This window comes from Schistosoma mansoni, chromosome 2, assembly GCF_000237925.1.
Source record: "Schistosoma mansoni strain Puerto Rico chromosome 2, complete genome".
NCBI classification, from domain to species: domain Eukaryota; kingdom Metazoa; phylum Platyhelminthes; class Trematoda; order Strigeidida; family Schistosomatidae; genus Schistosoma; species Schistosoma mansoni.
Window position 1 is genome coordinate 30268378 of NC_031496.1, and position 8820 is coordinate 30277197.

An 8820-nucleotide genomic window follows, 5' to 3' on the forward strand; every position below is an offset into this window, starting at 1 on the left:
GTGTTTGACCACTGAGTTACCAGAAAGTTGGGACTATGCAATCAAGCTGTAGCGTACTAAAGTATGCTACTACATAACACATTTGGCTTGATTTTATATAATACCTGAAAACTTTCAAAAGAACGGCTACCCAATCAACTTCAAAAAATACCAGACGAACGCATCAGGAGAAACAAAGTCAAGTACAAAAACCAGCAAACGGATCATTCTACCATGTATAAACGACATATCGGAAACTACAACGAGATTGTTGAAGCCTTTTGGAATAGGTGCAGAGCACAAACCAACGAAATCACTTCAGTCAATCCTATGCAAACCAAAGGACGAAATGACAAAAGAGTACCCAATGGGCTTCTGGAACGTCACAACCAATCAACAATACAACTTCGCCTGAATCTAGAATATCTAAGGGCACATCGTCTAAACGCGGCCACTTGCCCAAGCTGTTCATTAATGACTTTGTCGGCTTATGTCCTGGTATCTGCGACACAACCAGAGCTCCTTCAATGTTAACATGCTCGGATTCATCCAAAGAGTATACTTCAAAAGACGCCCTTGTAACCCCTGTAGTTTTGTTACCGCCTACGGTTTGTACTACCGCTGACGTCTGATCCTCCTTTAACCCGAGCAACTTCAAACAATCTGATCTAATCAATGTCACATCAGAGCCATTATCTAAAAGGACATAGCCTACAATTTCAGTATTACCTGATTTCAACCGCACGGGAATCGTTCCCAAACACACCTGACCACCTAAGGATTTAGTGAATCCACAATAATTTTCCGCAGTGGAATTTCCCTCCGAGCCGCTGACTGTCTGATCATTGTGCAATAGTGGGTGGTGTTTCTTCGTACACTTGTTGACGGTGCAGCGCTTGCTCAATCTACATTCGATAGCCTTATGACCTTGTCTAAGACACGAGAAGTAAATACCCTTGCTTTTAACTTGTGACCATCGATTTTCCACTTTAAGCGCTAAAAAACGTGTGCATTTATCGACGGGGTGTTTGCCAGAACATATACCACACTTAGTACTCACAGTGAAAGTATTACAGTGCTCTGATAACACATGACAATTAACCCTGGTGCTACATCCCCTTTTTGGATGCTCTGCTAACCGTCCAAATCTGCTTGTGGCCACTCTTGCGCGGGCGGCTACAAACTTGGTAAGCTCGGCAAAGGTTGGTTCTCTATCATCCTCAGTCAACTTATCTACTACTTCTGCCCACTGCACTTGCATGGGCTGAGGCAATAGTTTCACCAATCTCTACAAAGTGGCCAGAGAATTCAAATCTGCAGTATAATTCATCTGTTCCAGAATTACAGCGCAATTTTCCATTTTTATAGCTAGGGTTGACAGCTGTTCTGCATTATTATAATCAAAGTTTACACAGTTGAACAAGTCTTCCAAAGTCTCAAGGGCAATTACATGAGTCTGTCCGAACAATCGCTTCAAGATCTCCCTGGCCCTTTTATAACCCGCTGCCGCATCCATTACCACACAACTTTCAATTGCTGCCTTTGCTTTGCCCTTACAGTAATGTAGCAAGTATAGTAGACGTTGAATATCATCACTGACCCTCGATGCAATATAGGTTTCATATTCTCTTATAAACCTCCAATACTGTTTTGGCTGTCCGTCAAAATAACTTAGTTCAACCTTAGGTAATTCTAGACCGACTAAAGGGAGTTTAGGCAATACATTATACCTTGACATCTCAAACACTCGCTTTTTATTTAAACTAAAATTTACTAGATCATCTACAATTAAATCACACCTAGAATCACTATCGTTATAATTATCCCTAACTTTATCAAAACCATTAAACATAAAGACATCAGAAACCACTTGCTTTGTACAAACAGATTCTTCACTTAACTTCACTCCATCATCACCATCAAGCTTCAAAATAATCTTTTTTTTACCAGATTTTCTCATCCCGAACAAAACTACCAAATTTCAAAAAACCAAGATTGAAAAGCACAACACGATACCCAACAACCAACTAAGAACTATTTTTTCACAACTACTAACTCCAACCAACCTTCTAACCAATTAATATTTGTTTAAAACTGTAAATTCTTCCAATCAACCAACTACTATTCATTTAGAACTCTAAAATCCAAACCTAAATTCCAATAATTCTGTATCTAACCTAATAACCTTTCAATAGTTTTATACACTCTTATCCCTATTTAAATCAAAACAATATAATATATTTGACACGGTTCTAATTCATCATATATACAAATGTACAAATTTATCTAAACGAATATTATCACCCGGTTATTCAACCAACAATTGATACCAAAATATTCAATCTAAATTACAATAAATAGCAAGGTGATAAGAAATATATGAAAAATTATCAAAAACACCAAAAGGTAAGCGTTATTCAAATGGTTCAAATGGTTCAAATGGTTGAGGATGGAATAGAAGAAGCTTTCGCTTAACGGGCTTCCGTGTCTGGTAGCAGTGGATCACCAATACCTCCAGGTGAGAACCTAGGTATGTGAACGATAATAGAGGAAAAAAAAGAATTTGGTAAATCATAATAATATGTTATCCTTAGTCCTTAAGAATAAGTCAAGTTTCCTCTTAAAGGACTCCTGGGAGGTCGCTTGGACTAGCTCAGTCGGCAGAGAATTCCAGCACTTTCGAACGGGAAGTTTAGTCCTAACGTGATTTACATTTCTCAAACTTTTGCTGTGTTCTTACGCAACAAAAGTACCATTTCCAATCTAAAGAATCTATTCTGAGCTATACGTTCGGTAGATTACTTCTTTTTTTGTGTTTCACTCAAATTAATAGTTAACTGTGGTTTTGCCTCAGCTCACTATCAGTTTTTTTTAATAGTTTTCACGTAAAGGCTAGCTTTAGCTTATCGTTAACTGTTTTTATACACTTTTGCCAGTTTTTGTTTACTGTGTGTTTTTTTAACGGTCCTAAATTTACTGCTTGTATTTTTAAGACAGTCTAAATCACTGGCCATGAAAAATTCATGCAAAAGGCCTGGTTGCCGTTTTGCCGTTACATCTGGCATGCAATGTGACAGCTGCAAAGGTTGGTTCCACGAGGCATGTACAGATCTAACAGCAGCAGCCTATAGCAGACTCAGCAAGTCTGATCGTAGGTGGGTATGTGTTACCTGCAACACCGATACGGTAGTTATGTTGGGTACTATCATTACTTTACTGATAGGTCTGAGAGACAAGTTGTCTAAGAATTCGGTAAATGATAGCATCACGACGGGTAACAAAGCTGGAACGCATAGGGCAAACAAGAAAAAGGATACTGACAGGTCGGTTATCGACGGTGCTGTTAACAGCACGAGTGACGATGTGCTGAAACTCAGCACCATCTTAACATCGACTGTCATCGACTCCCTCAGTAAACTTGGGTCCCTCAGGGAACGGTCCTTGAATGAGACAGTGGTTTCCGAAAATCCTGTAGGTGGTTGGACTTACGTTAACAGGAGTAATAAAGCCCAAGCGTCCCCGCCGAAACTGAACGTCCCAAGTATCGTGCGGAAATCAATTGGCGCTTTGGCTGCACAGTCTACCCACAAGACTGTCCGCCCGGTCATCACTGAGCCCAGGGATCGAAAACGCGCCTCGACATCCAAACAACAAGATACCAAACCTAGACGCCCTGGGAAACCTGGGAAATCAATTGCGGTTCGTGATGACTCTGTCATAATCATGAACCTTATTGATAACCCCGACCTTCCTCTCAGTTTGCAGGACAAAAACGATAGGATGCTCTGGGGAGAATTAAACAAGAGGCTTGAGCTCCCTAGAATATAGCCTTTGACCGTCACACGGCTCACTCGGGGGAAGGACTCTAACCACCTAAACCACCCGAGGCTGCTTCGTGTTACACTTAAGAATGCCTCCGACGTAGAGGCCGTCCTGCTAGCCAGTCACTTACTGAAGTCCGATGGGAACGTAAGAATACTGCCCGACATACCGTATTCTGAACGAAATCTCATCCGGAACATCCCCAAGGAATCTCGCGAGGCGTTTTTCCGTGGACGAAATATCATTTGTGCAGGTGTGCCGGAAAATATGGACCCAACTCAAGCAAACTCTGATATTCGGGAATGGAAATTCATCAAGCATTCCTTAAAACTCAAGAACATATTGACCCAACAGGTAATGCGACTAGTCAGGAGAGACGGAGACTCTAGGCCCCGGCTATTGAAGATAACCTTCCCCTCCTCTCACATGGCGGCTGCAACTCTGGAAGCATTTCGTGCCAATAGACGTCGGTTGACAACTGGCATCCATATGCATCCGGATAGGCCCCACGACAGCAGGATCAAGCACAAACGAAAGCTGGAGCTGACAATTCCACTCGTGGACTGTCTTGATCATAAAAAAAACGCATAAAGGACAGGGACTACCAACTCGGTAAACATCGTATAGGTAGGCTACCTGTCCACTCACACACGGCTCATATAGACAAACAGGAAGAAGCTCACGCGTTCCAAATTGAAAGCATAAACTGCCTATACACGAACGCCGCGAGCTTGCCAAACAAAATGGATGAGCTACGTGAAATTAGCAACGTTAATGATGCCCATCTGATAGGAATATCCGAAACTTGGATAACGTTTCAGTTTACGGACCAGGAGTTAGCAATAACTGGGATGTCTTTATTTCGCAACGACAGAAAAACAGGAATGGGGGGTGGGGTAGCACTATACATACGGTTATGCCTGGATGCGCACCAACTTCACAACCAAGAGTTTCACAATCTTGATGAGTCAGTATGGTGCTCAGTAAGATTGTCTACCACCTCGAGGTGTCTAGTTGGGGTCATTTACAGGAAGCCTACTGCCGACATCGAGTATGACAAACGTCTGCTGGAAGGATTCACTCGCTCTACGCGTCTCGGATTCTCTCACATCCTGATTCTAGGGGACTTCAATCTCCCTAGAATCAACTTCGTGGAACATACATACATTGGTGGTGCCAACTCTACTGAAGCTCTGTTCTTCAACCTCATCGGCGACCTGGGATTATTCGAAAATGTGAAGTCGGCAACTCGTTGGAGGAAGTCAGATGCCGTCGCGCTTAGACTGGGTATTCACTATTGAAGAATTCCTAGTTGACGACCTCTCAATCCTGGCTCCCCTGGGGAAAAGTGATCACGCCGTCTTATCATTCAGCTTTGTCAGCAAAACGGAGCTACGATATCCTACTAGCAACAAGCGCTGGAACTTCAAACGGTTGAATGTGTTAGCTTTACAGGACTATCTACAACAGGTGGATTGGGATGTTCACCCTCAAATTGAAGTGGATGCTCATTGGGATTTTTTACTGCACACGATCTTATGTGCTACTGAGCATTCAGTTCCTAAAATGGTCCCAAAAAGCTACAAGCAACCTCCAATCATCAAGAACCGCACTCGTCGTTTGTTAAGCCGCAAAAGGCACTGTTGGGCTGAATATAAACGAACTGATAACAACGGCACGTACAGGCAATACAAACATATAAAGAACATATGCACAAAGGCAATAAGAGAAGACAGGCTTCAGTTCCAGACCAAGCTTATCGATAGATTCGTCTCCAATCCGAAAAGCTTGTTCAGTTATGCAGCTTCTCTTCGACAAGGCAAAACTGGAGTTTCCCAACTGCTTGGTCTTAATGGCCCGACCAATAACGACAGTGATGCCGCTAACCTTTTGGCCGAACAATACTCCCGGACATTCCAGCTGACCCACATCAACCATACTGACGAAAGCTTCACCTGCACCTGTACAGGACTTTCCGAAGTGGACCTGAGTGCTGACCTGGTGCTCCGTAAACTGCAGAACCTAAGAAAAGACACTTCTCCTGGTCCGGACATGGTTCATTCCGCTGTATTGAGGGAAGCAGCTTCAATCCTGGCGACACCACTTAGCGTGATGTTTGCACACTCGCTAAGCAGAGGCAAACTACCGGAAATTTAGAAGCTGGCCCACATCACACCAATTTTCAAAGGAGGTCGACGCAGTGAACCCTCAAGCTACCGACCAGTGGCCCTTCTCTCCATACCTTCAAAAATTATGGAATCCCTAGTATTCGACGGCATACTAGAACACTTATCATCCTCAAAGTTCTCGCCTCAACAACATGGTTTCAGAAAAAGTCATTCTTGTATGATGAACCTGCTGACTGCGGTCGATAGTTGGACAACCATCCTTGATCGCAAGGGGAAGGTTGACGTCATCTACCTGGACTTCTCAAAAGCTTTTGATAGGGTCAACCACGTATGTCTTATCAAGAAGCTTGGACGATTGGGTATAAAACCCCCTTTAATTGATTGGCTCTCTTCATATTTAGAAAACCGACACTTTAAGGTCAGGGTTAACTTCACTTTCTCTCAGGCTATGGAATGTCCTAGTGGGGTCCCCCAGGGTTCAATACTAGGACCCCTTCTCTTCTCGATTTATATTAACGATCTTCCTCAACAAGTTTCATCTGACTTATTGCTTTTTGCTGATGATGTGAAACTTTGGAGAGAGATATGTAATCATAATGATATACTAGTTCTTCAGGAGGATCTGACTCGACTTCAAAGTTGGGCAGACGACAACGGATTTACCTTCAACACTTCAAAGTGCAAGGTAGTCCATCTGAGACATGTTGCAGACTATAGTTATAACTTAGGTAACTCCCCTTTAGAAGTTTCCCAAGTTGAAAAAGATTTAGGAGTGTTGGTACCCTACGACCTAAAATCGTATGCGAACTGTGACAAAAACGCCTCTCAAGCAAACCTTGTACTGGTAACATTGAAGCTCATTTTCGGCCAGTTTGATGGTAGAACCTTCCATATAATCTTCAACAGTTTTATTCGTCCCCATTTAGAGTACGGAAACATAGTATTTCCTCCATACCTCCAAAAGGATAAGGACACTCTGGAACGTATACAACGTCGAGCCACGAAATCAGTTCGGGGACTCAAATTCAAACCTTATGAAGAGCGCCTCAAATCACTTAACCTTTACCAGTTAGTGTACAGGCGTCTTAGAGGTGATCTTCTTATGACTTATAGTATCCTTAATACTTCTGGTCATCCCCTTAAACATCTTCTGAAGCTTAGTCATAACACTAACCTAAGAGGTAACACCCAGAAATTGGAGACCCCAAATAGCAGAACAGACTGCAGATACAACTTCTACTCCGTTAGAGTTGTCAAGTGCCGGAATTCGCTGCCGACTGAGCTAGTCCAAGCGACCTCCAAGGAGTCCTTTAAGAGGAAACTTGACTTATTCTTAAGGACTAAGGATAACATGTTATTATGATTTACCAAATTCTTTTTTTTTCCTCTATTATCGTTCATATACCTAGGTTCTCACCTGGGGTATTGGTGATCCACTGCTACCAGACACGGAAGCCCGTTTTCTAACCCTACCCCTCCTTGTGGGAAGGCAGCATTGCTGTCATGCTGGTTGTCTGAAGGAAACACCTTACTGCTGTCACACCTCTGTACAGTCAGCAGTACGACTTCGCCTTCGGACCTTGGGATTGCTGCTTTAAGTCTTACCGCTCTTGAGAGAGAGAGAGCTAACTCCTCCCCACCCTCATCCGTACCAGCGTTTTCTACTACTACTGATAATGTTACTACCATAATTAACAAGTATGAATTGTGAATGAATGCCGCCCAAGCAAATTGATTGCTTGCTATGGTGTTTTGAATTAATCAAAGTCATACAATATTAACATTTGAATATTATGGAGCGTTAGCAGGACATAGATTGGATTAAAGCATGTTCCATGCACGATTGCGTTGGTGCACGCTGATTGGCTTATTCTTACTCAATCATCGCTAGTCGATGCTTTGAGAAGACTCTAGAATCTTCTCATGTGAATACTATAAATACACTAACGTATTTCTTATTGTGCTTCCTACTTCATCTACCCCTTGTTATTTGGAATATAATTTCTTTCCTGTTCAACCGTGTTCTGATCTGGGGACTTGTCGAGTGAATCTGTATCCAAGAATACTGAGCAACAGGAATAGCCTGGTCGTTATACGAAAAATTATAACATGGAGTAAACCTATGGTTTTGGATTCGGGATCGTATCAGATTATAGACTCACAAGATCAAATATTTATAGACTGAAAAATATACATCTGGCTTTTATTTTCTGTAGTCTTCATCTCGTCTTAAGATGATGTCAAACTATCTATGTTGAAATGTAATCTGCTTTATCAATCTCACAAAACTCCCATTCTTAAGTAAATGTTATAGCATTCGAAGCCTACGGCGAATCTTGACAAGCTAGTCCCCCCCAAAGTATTAACACTGGTTTTTCTAACGACTATTAAGACCACGTCTGATATTTTTCGAGAAAACTGGTTTGTTAAGTCTGAAAATTCTAATCGATACCACGTACTATATTGTCAGACGGATCGGTAACTTATTTCACGAATTTACACAACAATCTAAACCTTAACGCTCATTGGTGCTCGCCCCCCTTGTAACCACGTAACCAATCAGAAAACGACGATCGAAAGCAGACTAAGTCTTTTGTCCTCGATTCGATCATAAAATAATATCTTGAAAATGACTGACCACACAACACGCCAAACAGCAAATTACACAGCAAATTATACTTTAAGCGCAATCATACCGTAAGTAGTAGAGGGCTGCAACAAGCAGTACATAACTGATTAGCAGGAATTACGGAAAATTAAGGGATATTAGTGACAATAAGGGCGACGTAGAAACGCAGCAATAAAGTTATCTATTAATTATGTAATAACGATAAGGCTGTAGGTCTCAACTCCAATATTCGTTCTGTGATAATGTCTTGTCTGAGTAAAA